The 15,638-nt window shown below is 45.0% G+C and overlaps 1 long non-coding RNA gene across 1 annotated transcript in view; it reads right to left on the bottom strand.

Annotated features, from left to right (window-relative positions):
• Window positions 1-13,744, bottom strand: part of LOC143843953 (uncharacterized) — a 72,630-nt gene extending 58,886 nt beyond the window's left edge. The window contains exon 1 of the long non-coding RNA XR_013233764.1: window positions 13,682-13,744. This is a non-coding gene — a long non-coding RNA (uncharacterized LOC143843953). The remainder of the gene's footprint in view (window positions 1-13,681) is intronic.
• Window positions 13,745-15,638: the final 1,894 nt, after the last annotated feature.

Here is a 15,638-nt window from a genome sequence, read left to right on the forward strand (position 1 = left end):
AAACCCCCAACGGAAACCTCCCATTCACAAGCTGGCCTGCTATGGTTGGCCCCATCAGTTTCTGCCAAGGACGGAATATAGTCAAGCCAAAGAATCCTGGATAGCGAAAGGAGGCTGTTATTTGGCCGGAATAATCTCAACAGGGTTACCCCAATGCCTGGTTTAAATAAATGTAGACAATCCGGACCTTTGGAGAACTTTCTTAAGACAGGATGCTTTACCCACTGCTGTACTCAATGGCAAATTCAGGAGGATTTCGGATACAACTTGGTGCTGTAGTTAAGAGTAACAGCTGGGTATGATTCCCCGCTCCCCTACATGCAGTCAGCTGGGTGACCTTGGGCTCACCCCAGCCCTGATAGTGCTGTTCTCACAAAGCAGTAAAACCACGGGCTCTCTTAGCCTCACAGGAGGAGAAGAAGAAAAGTTGGTTCTTCTATGCCGCTTTTCTCTACCCAAAGGGGTCTCAAAGAGGCTTACATTCACCTTCCCTTTCCTCTCTCCACCACAGACACCCTGTGAGGGAGGTGAGGCTGAGAGAGCCCTGAGATTACTTAAGAAGAAGAAGAGTTGGTTCTTATATGCCACTTTTCTCTACACAGTCTCAGTGGCTTATATTCACCTTCCCTTTCCTCTCCCCACAACAGACACCTTGTGAAGTGAGTTAAGCTGAGAGAGCCCTGAGATTACTGCTAGGTCGGAACAGATGGCGAGCCCAAAGTCACCCAGCTGGCTGCATGTAGGGGAGCAGGGAAACAAACCTAGATCACCAGAGCAGAAGTCCTCGCTCCTAAATACTTCATCAAGCAGCCTGCTATGGCTGGCCTTGCTGCTGGAGGGAAGATACATTCATGTATTTTCTTTTCTCCCCAGACCCCCTCCCAGCCCTCAATGCCAGGGTTAGTCAACCTGTGATCCTCCAGATGTTAATGGACTATAATTCCCATGAGCCCCTGCCAACAAACACTGGCAGGGGCTCATGGGAATTGTAGTCCATTAACATCTGGAGGATCACAGGTTGACTACCTCTGCTCAATGCGACAGCCTTGGCCTCTCCACCAGCAACAGTTTTCTGGAGAATGTTGTGTGTTTTTTGCCACATCCGGCTTTATTGCCGCTTTATTTCATTTTCAATCCTTATAACCATAGGCTGGGATCATGGACGACCCAAGACCAAAGCAAATCAATAATAAATGTTAAGATGATTACAAAATCTATGCAAGGAAACTATCAGTCAGCCCACATAATTTGAAAGCAACAGTTTTAGAATACTAGAATTACTAGAACACTGAATGACCAAGTTGACAAGAAGTCCTAATCCCTCAGGCCTAGTTTCAGCAAACAAGGACAATCACATCTTTCTTGGGTAGAGAAGAAGAAGAAGAAGAAGAAGAAGAAGAAGAAGAAGAAGAGTTGGTTCTTATATGCCGCTTTTCCCTACCCGAAGGAGGCTCAAAGTGGTTTACAGTCACCTTCCCATTTCTCCCCCCACAACAGACACCCTGTGGGGTGGGTGAGGCTGAGAGAGCCCTGATATCACTGCTTGGTCAGAACAGTTTTATCAGTGCCGTGGCGAGCCCAAGGTCACCCAGCTGGTTGCATGTGGGTGAGCGCAGAATCGAACCCAGCATGCCAGATTAGAAGTCCATACTCCTAACCACCACACCAAACTGGCTCTTGCTGAGCTCTTGCAAGGCTGAGCTCTTGCATGGCAGAGTAAGGATTCAAACCTGGGTCTCCTCGCCTCTCAGCAGACATTATAGCTGCTACACTGTACGAGGTTTAATATACTGCTTAAGCAAAGTAAACTTGAATGCAAAGATCAAGATTTGAGTCAAGCAGCTCCTTAAAGGCCATCCAAATTTCCAGGTTATAAAGAAGAAGAGTTAGATCTTATATGCCACTTTTCTCTACCTGAAGATGTCTTAAAGTGGCTTATCTTCCTCTACCTACAACAGACACCCTGTGAGGTAGGTGAGGCTGAGAAAGCCCTGCTATAACTGCTTGGTTAAAACAGCTTTATCAGTGCTGTGGGGAGACCAAGGTCACCCAGCTGGCTGCATGTGGAGGGGGAGTGGGGAATCAAACTCGGAATGCCAGATTAGAAGTCCTCCTAAGCACTACAGCAAGCTGGCTCTTAGATAAACAGTATTTGACAAAGGCAGCTTTGACTCTTTAAAATTTAAAATGAGTGATCTTCAAAGTGGCGCCGACTTGAATCATGTTCTTCGACTGCAGACTCCCTCCCTGAAACTTAAATCTTCGGGTATCCTTCCACTTGTGCATATCCAGAACTCCTATAGGACCTGCTGCACCGACGTTGGCACTAGCGTTTGGAGAAGAGTTCAAGTAGCTCTTTTCCTTTCCATTCTCGGGTTTGTTTTTGGGCAGCCCCCCCCCCCCCCCGGAGAAGAATAATCCTGGGCTTCAACAGACCTCAGCGATCAGCCACCCTCCTCTGTATAACAAGCCAAGCCGGAGACAACCAAGATCACAATTGCTGGTTTCCCAGTCCTCTGACCCTCGCTGAATGCTACATCTTATTCTGCTTTGTGCTGTTGTAATGTTCTCTTAGAGGCTCTTATTAAAGCCATTCTGTACCGGCAGCAGGGCAACCAGGATTCTGCGGCTGGGTAATTTCCTCACAGCAGGGATGTAGCACCGCAGTGGCCTTCTCATTTCTTGAAACTTCTTAACCTATCATTCATAACCTCTAGTCCTCAGCGACCCCTCCTCTTGCCATTCTCCAAAGCTCCCCCGTCCCCAGCCTGCCTTATGGATTTCTTTGCTCCATAACTTTGACAGCTAAACACGCTTTTCTTCCCAGTTTGCTCCCTTCATTATATCATTCTTTTTTTCTTTCTGGTATCCCATGTGTTTTTAAACCAGTGGTGGATTAACGTACAGGGAGCGAGTGACGGGAAAAAATCCGTTTAGGCTGTATTAAAATTTCTCAAACTTAAAAAAAAAAGCCAAAAAAAACAAAACCAATCTCCATCTCATTGCCTGCAGCCATTCCGCCCACATTGCTGTTTGGAGAAACACAGATTAATGTCCTGGTAGAGCCAGCAAAGCAGGAGATTTGGGGCTAGGGACCTGCGGAGTTTGGCAAAGCAGCTTTAATGTTACTTTTTATCTGCCCCAAGCCAGATCAACTTGTCAACAAAGGATACATGCATTTTGAAAAGGCTGTCTGTCTCCGTAGGTTTAGGTTGCATGGAGTCCGGTGCTTTAAAGCTAATCTGATCAGAAACTTAGAAACCATTTGCTGTGACTCACCCTCTAAGACCTGGGCCGAAGTTTATGAACACAGAGAGTATAATTTTCAAAGCTCCAATGGTTATACTGGTCTGAATGACCACAAATAAATAAATGACCAGTTTTCAAAGCAGGGAGGGAGGGTAGTTTAAATTTCACAGAAAAAAAAGTTTCGGAATGGGTCCCACTGAAAATAGCTGAACCCTTTACTTTTAACTCCTAACTCTGTTTTTCCCCCTTTCCCCTGAGAAAAGTCTCTGGAAAATTATTTAAGAACCAGGGAACTGTGAAACAGTTCCTTTTGTTCGATAACACAGTTCCCGACTTTCCACTCTCTGTTGGTTTGGTCTAGTCCAGGGATGGCCAAACTGTGGCTCTGCAAGGTCCATGGACTACAATTCCCAAGGGTTCCTGCCAGCATGAGAGTACCGCCGAGTTATACTTCGAATCCTAGACACTGACCACCAAGAACTGATCGTGGATGCCCAGAGATCCTGCTCACTGCTGGCATATGGTATTCAACCTACATACAGGTCCCGCCCCTCCTGTTTATTCCCACTGATTAACCCACATCTTATGCACCGCTTCTTGTTAGCATGCCTAAATTCTCTCCCAATGGCTTGGTTGAGAGAACATTAAAATGTTCCCTATGCTGAATGCTCTTGTTCCTGCCAGCTAATCAGTCTGTAACAGCAGTGCATTGAATGGTCTCCAGTCCCATTCATGCAATTTCCCGGGTCCGCTATCTCACCATGATTGAGCAGAAGGTGAGGCTGCACTGATGAAGTTCAGGTACACTACATTCTAGAAGATAGAGACTCAGCAATTTGAGCAGCTGTAGCTGGATTACTATGCAAAGCCCTTTGCCATCATGAAATAACCCAGTTATCCATTTTATCTCATTTTAGTTCCTCCTTATTAACAAACTGTTTTATTCTGATTACTGCTACTCCTTTTACAGACTATGCTATTAAAGGTTTATTGATGGATTGCTTTATTCGGTATACTGATGATACTACCCTCCTATCAGAAACTTAGGAAGGCCTAGAACAGCTGATTACAAAAATCAGCGAAGAAAGCAAGAAGCTTGTCCTTTTCTTAAACATTAAAAGGATAAAAATAATGACCACTGCAAAAAGCAGACATGTCACAAAAGCAATTGATGGTGAAGAGACCGAATGCATTCCAAAATTCATTTTCTTGCTTCACAAGTGGATCAGTGGTGGTTGTAGTATGGAAATTCAGGACTTTTCTGCACGTGATAAAAATAGTGATTTTTTTTTACCTAATGTAGGTGTTATATTCTGACCACTCCACATTATGTCACCCACATCTAGCATTTGGCCAGCTGACAGCTTGCTACATCCTCCATTTTAAAGTGCACGTTGGGTAATTGCATAAAGTGAATTCACCAACCTAAAAAGTGCTAGTTACTGGAGAGCAACCAGCAGTCAACCAACAGAAGGAAGGTATGCAGGCTCAAACATGCTAAAGTTGCCTGCTTTGTCCTGCCCTCACACCCGCCTCCCTCTCCCCTGATCCTGGGGATGGGAAATTCTTTTTTAAAATGGCAATATGCCTGGAGCAACGAATAAACATACATGCATGTAGGCAATGCCAGAAATGAAAGAATATTTTTTTCAAAGTTGTAACACAAAGTTTGAAAGTTTTCTCCCTGCCCCCCAAATCAGGAACAATATTGAGGGCCATTCCGCACCAGGATCTATGTAGCAAATTGGTTGCGGAATGAAAAAATGCCATTTTAAATAGTGGAATTCATCGTTATGCATACCTGCCTTTGTAGTGGAATCCAGTTGCGTTTCTATCGTTTCCCATAGGTTTCCGGTCTTTGCAAAAATCGTTAGCCATGAAGCAATATTGCCGAGCTTTGTCCCGCCCCTGGCTGTCAATCAAACAAGCAGCCAATGGGTGGCCGTTATCATGCTCCCAAAAAGGCCCTTTCCCTTTAAGGAAGGTTTAAAAAACACACACACACACACACGTTGGAATGATTCATTGCAATGGAGAGACCCATCTAGCTAGCAGGAGAGACCCATCTAGCTAGCAGGTGGTGTTTGAGCTGCCGTTTCATCGTTGCCACGCTCCCCCCGAGTGAAAAAAAATACCCCCCCCCCGCACGGGCGCGATTTTCGGCCGAAAATAGAGTGAAAAATAAAGGGAAAATAAACCAGCAAATGGGGCTGTGTGTTGCTTGATGCTTGGTGACTTTAAACAGCTCTGGGGAGGGACTGCAGCCAGGGAAGCCTTGCTGGGTAAACGAAGGCTTGCTGGTGCATTGATCTCTGCTCACTCCGAGAAAAAAAAATGGCGATCGCTTCGCCGGAAGATCAGAGGAGAGAGCTAGGGGGAGGGACTTTGCAGAAACCGCAACAATGGTAATGCACAGAACTTTCCTGCTAGTGCTGCAGATTGGTTGCAAGAGTGTAGCACTTTCCAGAGGGTGAATCCACTTTTGGGGATTTTCCTGAAAGCGCTACAACGAAGCGCTTTTTGCGGATCAGTTTCAGGAGTGTTGTAGATTGTCAACGATGTTGTGCATAACAGCAAATCAGTAGCAATTTCAATTTGCAACCATTGTGCAATTTTGAACGTGCGGAATGGCCCTAAGTTTAGATGTATCAAAGGACTTATGATCCCATAAGGATTGGCATTAAGAAGCACTATGCATCTATGATTCCATGCATAGGCATTGCAATGGAGAAGTATGAGTTGTTGTTTTTTTAAAGAAATAAGCAGGCATTGCGGGACCTTTAAACTGTTGGAGAAAGGGGATTGGTTGTCTGAATTGATTGATAGATGGAAGCGAGTCACGTATAAGCCGCGTTGCTCTCTTCCACCATTTCCAGCACCATATGTGGAAGGTGAGATGCACAAAAAGGTAACAAAGGTGAGACAGCAAACATGTGAGATGGGGGTGGGAAGTGCAATAAAATTCAGTGCTTTGCCATTCAGCTGGAGTAGTGGTATTTTTACTGATGTGTGGAAATGCCCTCAGTGTTAAATTGCTCTGGGTTGCTCAGCAATGATAAGCTTGAATTGAGCATGGAAAAGCAAGGACATAAGCCTGATTACCAAATATAGATTAGTTATATCTATCATATTTCAAATCGCCGCTTATGGCTGTGAAAGTTGGATGATGAAGAGATTGGACAGGAGGAGAGTTGATTTGTTTGAACTCCGGTGCTGGAGAAGGCTTCTGCAGCTTCCATGAACAGCAAAAGTCACAAACAAGGAAATATGAGAGTGCATAAAGCCTGATCTATCACTGAAAGGCAGAATCATAAAATTCTGACTCACTTACTTTGGCCTTATCATGTGATCCAACTCACTGGAGAGAGCAATTATGCTAGGACTGGTCAGTGGTAAATGGAAACCAGGCCATCAAAGAACATGGTGATGAGTTATGATCAAAATGGACACTGGCCAGTACATTATACAACTAAAAGAAGTGGTGTGAGATTGAAAGATGTGAAGATAGCTGAGCAATAGGATCACCAAGACTCAGGCATGACTAAATGGCTAACATCATTATCATTGTGAAGACAAACAACTTTCTGTCGAAAGGAGAGAGAGAGAGAGAGAGAGAGAGAGAGAGAGAGAGAGAGAGAGAGAGAGACCTAACTATCTGTCTAACTGTTGTCTGCAGTCATTCTGTCTGTTCAGGAGGCAAGCAGGGACGAAGTGTGCTCAAAGGAACAGGAAGTCTCCAAATGAGCCTATCAGGACACTGGAATAGATTATGTGAAAAACACCAGGAAGTTCCTAAGCTGTGTATGCTAAATTCACATTTCCACCGATGCCCTCTACAAAACTTGCATGTTCCAACAAAACATACCTTTCTTTTTTATTCTTTGTAAATGTATAGGCCCAAATGTTAAAGGCAGCCTGATTTCATCGCATCTTGGAAGCTCACTTCCTCAGATACAATGTCATGGAATGGAAGTAATCAGTTCAAATTTATGGATAGAGGGTGAAAGTCAATTAGCATAAGGCATAATGAAAATGGTTAATAGATTCCACTGGTGGTCACATACAGCTCTCAAATCAAAACAGTTCAATGCTTCATCAGCAGCTTACAACCTATACTGGAACATGATCTGTCATTTGCAAGTTCTAGGGGGCAAACATTTTCTTGCCCATAGACAGCCCCCCAAATCTCAAACAACTCCTCATTCACAATAATATAACATCTAATTTGAACACGGATACTGGTACCAGAGCTTGCAACAAACCCAGATGTCAACTTTGGCATCGCATGCATCCAGACAACACAATCACTGGATCCAACAACATCAGTTATACCATCAAAGGTTTATTCACATGCTCATATTCTAACATTGTAAAAGGTAAAGGTAAAGGTATCCCCTGTGCAAGCACTGGGTCATGTCTGACCCTTGGAGCGACGCGCTCTAGCGTTTTCATGGCAGACTCAATACAGGGTGGTTTGCCAGTGTCTTCCCCAGTCATTACCGTTTATCGTTATCGTTATTGTTATTATTTAATTTTTAGACCGCCCTTCTCCCAATAGGTCTCAGGGCGGTTTACAACATAAATAGTTAAAACACAATAAAATCACCATAAAAACCCCAATTAACATCAACAAAAGTTACATATAACATAGAGCGGCAGTGGTCACAATTCTGATCTTAGTTCAGCCTGGTGGAGAGAACAATATTCAGAAGAGGGTGGCACCAATACAATAGATCTAACAATGATCTCGATGTTAGAGATCTCAATATTGGAGGGGATCCTCTGATGGATTAGTGGGAGAGCTGCCCTGGCCTCAACCATATGCCTGGCGGAAGAGCTCCGTCTTACAGGCCCTGCGGAAAGCTGGTAGATCCCGCAGGGCCCTTAGCTCTTCTGGGAGCTCATTCCACCAGGTTGGGGCCAGGACTGAAAAGGCCCTGGCCCGGGTCGAGGCCAGGCGAACATCCCGTGGGCCCGGGACAACCAGTAAATTCATACCCGCAGAGCGGAGTGCCCTGCGGGGGGCATAAGCAACCAAGCGGTCCCGCAGGTAGATGGGACCCAGGCCCCGTATAGCCTTAAAGGTCAATACCAACACCTTGAATCTGATTCGGAAACAGACTGGTAACCAGTGCAGATGACGAAGCACCGGCTGAATGTGGGCCCTCAAAGGTGTTCTAGTGAGGACCCTGGCAGCCGCATTTTGGACCAGCTGTAACTTCCGAGTCAAAGACAAGGGAAGTCCCGCGTAGAGCGAGTTACAGAAGTCTAATCTGGAAGTGACCGTTGCATGGATCACTGTGGCCAGGTGTGGCCAGGTTTACCCCCCAGCGAGCTGGGTACTCATTTTACCGACCTCAGAAGGATGGAAGGCTGAGTCAACCTTGAGCCGGCTGCTGGGATTGAACTCCCAGCCTCATGGTCAGAGCTTTCAGACTGCATGTCTGCTGCCTTACCACTCTGCGCCACAAGAGGCTCTAACGTTATATATGCTATCAAATGCAAACAATGCCCTTCCATTCTGTACATAGGACAAACAGGGCAAACTCTCCACCAAAGGATAAATGGACACAAATCTCACATCAGGAGCCACAAGACTGTTAAACCTGTGGCAGAATACTTCAACCTTCCAAGACGTTCAATAGATGACCTCAAAGTAGCCGCTTTATTACAAAGGAACATCAAGAGTAGAATGGAAAGGGAAACTGCTGAAATGCAAGTTATTACAACGCTCAGAACAATGGAATCCTCAGGACTCAACAGGGACATTGACTTCTTAAATCACTATAAATGCTAACATGCACTTTCAGCAATCCCTCAGAAAGGTCATATGTCATCTGTATTTTAAGTTATCTCTTAATTGGAATACTTGATTTGAACAAGTAGATTGTAATGTAACTATGACTAGTATAATGCAGTGTGGTTTGGAATAGTTTATATATGCTTTGCTCTGGCCTGTGAACAGAGACAGCCAAATGTTACCCCAAGATGCTTCCATGCTTGAAAGGACAGGCAGGGGGCAGAAAGGCAAGATCTCAGCTAACTGCTGTCAGCAATTGACAGCAATTGACAACAATTGACATTCTCTTAATGTGGACATATTTATTGTACTGCAAATGTTTCCCATGCCCGTCAATCTCAAGTGAATATCAACAAATCCAGATTGCTGTTTTCCTATCTCTGGAATCTGTTAACCATTTTCATGGTGCTTCATGTTAATCGACTCTCACACTCTACCTATAAAATCAGAGTCCAGTAGCACTTTTAAGACCAACAACGATTTATTCAAGGCGTGAGCTTTCGAGTGCAAGCACTCTTCCTCAGACTGAATGCTTGCACACTTTTGTTGGTCTTAAAGGTGCTACTGGACTCTGATTTTATTGTACTACTTCAACACAGCTACCCATTTGAGCAAGGGTAGTCAAACTGTGGCCCTCCAGATGCCCATGGACTACAATTCCCATGAACCCCTGCCAGCGAATGCTGGCAGGGGCTCATGTGAATTGTAGTCCATGGACATCTGGAGGGCCGCAGTTAGACTACCCCTGCATTTGAGTCTACCTATAAGTTTGAACTGATTACTTCCATTCCATGTCATTGTATCTGAGGAAGTGTGAATGCACATGAAAGCTCACACCTTGAATAGGACATTCTTGGTCTTTAAGGTGCCACTGGACTCTAAACTTGTTCTGCTGCTTCAGACCAACATGGCTACCCACTTGAATTTATCTTGGAAGCTAAGCAGGTTTGGCCCTGAATAGCAGTTGGATGGGAGACCACCTCCAGTCGCAGGTCACCACACAGAGACATGGAATAAAAAAGTACATCTGTTCACATTTTGCCTTGAAAACACTCTGGGGTTGTCCTAACCTGCCTGTGACTTGGTAGCACTTTCTAACACCAATATTATACTGATTTTCTTTTTTCCATTACCCCTTCCTGTTGCCTCCTGGCCCTGAGATCTTATACCAAACAGCCTTCTTCTCACCAGGAAAAAAAAAATTCAGTGTGGCCAGAATCCCTCACAGACAGCTTCATTACCTGTACTGGTCCCATGGATGATGTCACAGTGCTCTGATCTCTGTTGCTTAGATACAAGGGAGGTACACAGTCCTGCTGCCCCCTCCTCTTTAAAACTGGTAGCCTGCCCTGTGGTTGGCAGACCGCTTGGCAAATGGGGAAAGCAGATGACATTCAGGAGAGATAAGAGAAGTCAGGTACAACTTTTAGCTTTTCGATCTTTTACATGGTAATGGGGATAACAACACAAGTCTCTCAAAGGGCACAGCTAATATGATATAGAGGTATTTGACTTAGAGCTTATATAAAGGTGTTATTTAGGGTTCCCAGATGTCCTCTTTTTTTTTTTTTTGGTGACTCTTGGGATCTTGTTAAAACATGAATAAAAATGGCCTCTTTTGGGGGTGGAAGTTTATGAATATTCCTTATTAGTTCTTATCATATTCTTTTTTTTTTTTGTATGCCTTTGGTTTCTGATTCATATCTCAAATAGTTGGGATAATGGAAATGAAGTTTGTCACAGCGATTGCTTGTTTGAGGTTGGGAAATATGTCATCCTTGTTGCTTTTCAAAATATGATTTTGTAGAAATGAATAAAACCACTTATAGTGACTTCAGTAATCTAAAAATCAAGTTACCCAAATATGACTCTCCCTTTTCATTCAAAAGAACCATCTCAGTGACTGTTCTGGATCTTTTGTTCTTTTCCCTTGACCCAGGTTCTTGACTACTAAGGCCACATCAGAAAGTTATGATGCTAAGTTTTATGGGACTTTGAGGATTTTATTGTATGATGGCATGCATTAGGTATTTTTACTGTGTATGCTGTGTCATGTGCCTGTGGAGTAGAAGGATTATATAAATTCTCAAGTAAATCCACCCAGTAAGATGTGACAGCTGTCCTCTTTGTGGCAAATTCAATAAATGAAAAATTAGATGTTCCTACAAGATGCTAGTAAGGTTACATACTAATGCCATAATCTCATTTATTAAGGAATAACCATTGTATATTATCTTATTCTGTAGATGGACACAAATATTATCTTTACACCATATTGTGGTTTCCCCTCCCCAATGTTATATTTTTACAGGGATATGTAAAGATCCCAGGAGAAATTCTGCTGGCCTTATCAAAAACGATGTTAGCTTATCTCAGAATCTCTCCAAGGTTTTGCTTGAGCAGGTACTGTCAAATTGGTTCTGAATGTTATTTTATGAGGAATTCAGCTTCAGCCTCAGGCTTTGCTAAGTACCCGCCCAATCCCTAAATAATTGTTCTCCTTATCAGAATGCATTATTTCCCTTGCTCCAAATTTCTTTGCTGTTTCACCAGAGCAGAATCCTTAAACATTGCCCACACATCCCAGCTCACTTACGGCCAATTCAGAAAAGGCCTTTCAAGGCAAGTGAGAAGCAAAGGTGAGGCACCGATGCCTTCATCTGCAAAGTCTGCCAGGCAGGTCTCCCATTCAAGTACTGACAGTTTCAAGTGGATAGCCATGTAGGTTACACGCTCTGACCTGATTGGGCTACCATTCCCCTTCCCCTCCTTTCTAACAGATGGTTATAAATCTTCTTGACAATACATTGAAATTGCAACACTAGCCTCCAGAACAGTGGTCCCCAACCCCCGGTCTGGGGACTGGTGCCGGTCCGTGAATCAGTCAGTACCGGGCCGTGGCTCCTCCTCGTCCTCCTCCCCAGCTGCCGCCTCAGCGGCTGCCCTGCTACTCTGCTCACTTTTGGTGCTCTCCAGCAGCCACCATGGCTGGGGCTCTCCCTCGGCGTGGCACTGCGCAGCTGCTGCTGGCAGGGTTGCCCGCAGGAAAGCAAGTGGAACAGGGGCTCAGGCAGTGGCGGTGATGTCCCTCGGCAAAAGACTACCCCCCCCTCCGGGCCTCAGTAAAATTGTCAAGTGTTGACCGGTCCCCAGTGATAAAAAGGTTGGGGACCACTGCTCCAGAAGATTAAAGAGAACAGTTCTCCTGGAGAAAATGGCTGTTTTGTGGGTGGACTCTATGGCATTGTACCCAACGGAAGGCCATGTACTCCCCAGGATACATCCGACAAACAACAACAAGATTCAGGTGGGCAGAACAAAGTTTGGACCCATGGCACTTTTAAGACCACCAAAGTTATATTCGAAGTATTAAGCTTGCACGTGCATGTACACTTCTTCAGATATGCTGAAAAGGAAGTTACCAGTCCACACACCTCCGATTGTGATCTATTTATTTCCTTCAATATGTTTCCCCCTGAGATTAAGCCAAATGAATGCTGTTACTCCAGTCTGGTCCTTCTATCTACTGAATACCTTTATTGTGCTGTACACTAATTTGCCACTCATCCTTTCCTTTGAATAAAACCTTTTTAGTCTTAAATGTGCCACTGGCCTCAAATAAAAGCAACACATTTACAGATTACTTCACTGGACCTGGGACAACATGACCATTGGGGGAGTACATAAGGCAAAAACAGAACAGAGCCCTGAGAAGCATCCCCCAGAATGCCAGAACTGCTGACAAAACTTTAGACAAAGAAGGATCCCTTCTCCCCAGCAAAGGATCAGTCAAAGCCAACCCCAGTTTCAAAGGAAAATACAAATCTGTTTACATTAGGGCTTGGTCCCTTGGCCCCAGATCATCTTCGTCGCTCTCCTCTGTACCCTTTCAATTTTATCGACGTCCTTCTTGATGTGAGGCCTCCAGAACTGCAAACAGTACTCCAGGTGTGGTCTGACCAGTGCCGTATACAATGGGACTATGACATCTTGTGATTTTGATGTGATGCCTCTGTTGATACAGCCCAAAATGGCATTTGCCTTTTTTACCACTGCATCACACTGCCTGCTCATGTTTAGTTTACAATCCACAAGTATACTCGAATATAAGCTGGGGAATTTTTCGGTATAAAATGTGATGAAAAACTCAGCTTATATTCGAGAATATATGGTACTTGATAGTGCAGAGGAAAGGCAAGAGATAGTTGCTAACTACATGTCTAGATGTAGATCTGTGTCTTCTGAGAAGAAGCAAGATATTGCCCCAAAGAGTAGCCATCTGGAGGAGGAGGAGGAGGAGGAGAAGAAGAAGAGTTGGTTCTTATATGCTGCTTTTCTCTACTTGAAGGAGGGCTCAAAGTGGCTTACAATCGCCTTCCATTTCCTCTCCCCACCACAGACACCCTGTGAGGTAGGTGGGGCTGAGAGAGCCCTGAGATTACTGCTTGGTCACAACAACTTTATCAGTGCTGTGGTGAGCCCAAGGTCAACCAGCCAGCTGCATGTGGGGGAGAGCAGAATCAAACCCGGCTCACCAGATTAGAAGCCGCAACACCAAGCTGGTTGGCTTTCAGGTGACCCTGGACTCTGGCTTTGTTCAGTTGCTCCAGACCCTCACGGTGACCCACCTACCTGCATCTCCTGCCAGAAGCGAAATCCCTTCAGCACGGGAGTCTTCTAACTGCCACCCTCCTGGGTTCCGGAATGCCCTGGGCTCCTGACTCAACAGGGCCGTAGCCTCGGAAACCCCCAACAGAAACCTCCCATTCACAAGCTGGCCTGCTATGGTTGGCCCCATCAGTTTCTGCCAAGGACGGAATATAGTCAAGCCAAAGAATCCTGGATAGCGAAAGGAGGCCGTTATTTGGCCGGGATAATCTCAACAGGGTTACTCCAATGCCCAGTTTTTTAAAAAAATTAGGCAATCTGGACCTTTGGAGAACTTTCTTAAGACAGGATGCTTTACCCACTGCTGTACTCAATGGCAAATTCAGGAGGATTTCGGATACAACTTGATGCTGTAGTTAAGAGTAACAGCTGGGTATGATTCCCCGCTCCCCTACATGCAGCCAGCTGGGTGACCTTGGGCTCACCCCAGCCCTGATAGTGCTGTTCTCACAAAGCAGTAAAACCACGGGCTCTCTTAGCCTCACAGGAGGAGAAGAAGAAAAGTTGGTTCTTCTATGCCGCTTTTCTCTACCCAAAGGGGTCTCAAAGAGGCTTACATTCACCTTCCCTTTCCTCTCTCCACCACAGACACCCTGTGAGGGAGGTGAGGCTGAGAGAGCCCTGAGATTACTTAAGAAGAAGAAGAGTTGGTTCTTATATGCCACTTTTCTCTACACAGTCTCAGTGGCTTATATTCACCTTCCCTTTCCTCTCCCCACAACAGACACCTTGTGAAGTGAGTTAAGCTGAGAGAGCCCTGAGATTACTGCTAGGTCGGAACAGATGGCGAGCCCAAAGTCACCCAGTTGGCTGCATGTAGGGGAGCAGGGAATCAAACCTAGATCACCAGAGCAGAAGTCCTCGCTCCTAAATACTTCATCAAGCAGCCTTCTATGGCTGGCCTTGCTGCTGGAGGGAAGATACATTCATGTATTTTCTTTTCTCCCCAGACCCCCCTCCCAGCCCTCAATGCCAGGGTTAGTCAACCTGTGATCCTCCAAATGTTAATGGACTACAATTCCCATGAGCCCCTGCCAGCAAACACTGGCAGGGGCTCATGGGAATTGTAGTCCATTAACATCTGGAGGATCACAGGTTGACTACCTCTGCTAAACATGACAGCCTTGGCCTCTCCACCAGCAACAGTATTCTGGAGAATGTTGTGTGTGTTTTTGCCACATCTGGCTTTATTGCCACTTTATTTCATTTTCAATCCATAGGCTGGGATCATGGACGACCCAAGACCAAAACAAATCAATAATAAATGTTAAGATGATCACAAAATCTATGCAAGGAAACTATCAGTCAGCCCACATAATTTGAAAGCAACAGTTTTAGAATACTAGAATTACTAGAACACTGAATGACCAAGTTGACAAGAAGTCCTAATCGCTCAGGCCTAGTTTCAGCAAACAAGGACAATCACATCTTTCTTGGGTAGATAAGAAGAAGAAGAAGAAGAAGAAGAAGAAGAAGAAGAAGAAGAAGAAGAAGAAGAAGAAGAAGAATTGGTTCTTATATGCCGCTTTTCCCTACCCGAAGAAGGCTCAAAGCGGCTTACAGTCACCTTCCCATTCCTCTCCCCACAACAGACACCCTGTGGGAGCCCTGATATCACTGCTTGGTCAGAACAGTTTTATCAGTGCCGAGCCCAAGGTCACCCAGCTGGCTGCATGTGGGGGAGGGCAGAATCGAACCCGGCATGCCAGATTAGAAGTCTGCACTCCTAACCACTACACCAAACTGAATCTTGCTGAGCTCTTGCATGGCAGAGTAAGGATTCAAACCTGGGGGCCATTTCGCACGGCTTCAAAGTAGCACAATGGTTGCTATTTGGAAACGCTACTAATTTGCCATAACCCACGACGTCGTAGACAATCTGCAACAATCCTGAAACCAATCAGCAAAAAGCGCTTCGTTG

Source organism: Paroedura picta, chromosome 8, assembly GCF_049243985.1.
Source record: "Paroedura picta isolate Pp20150507F chromosome 8, Ppicta_v3.0, whole genome shotgun sequence".
In the NCBI taxonomy this organism is placed as follows: Eukaryota; Metazoa; Chordata; class Lepidosauria; order Squamata; family Gekkonidae; genus Paroedura; species Paroedura picta.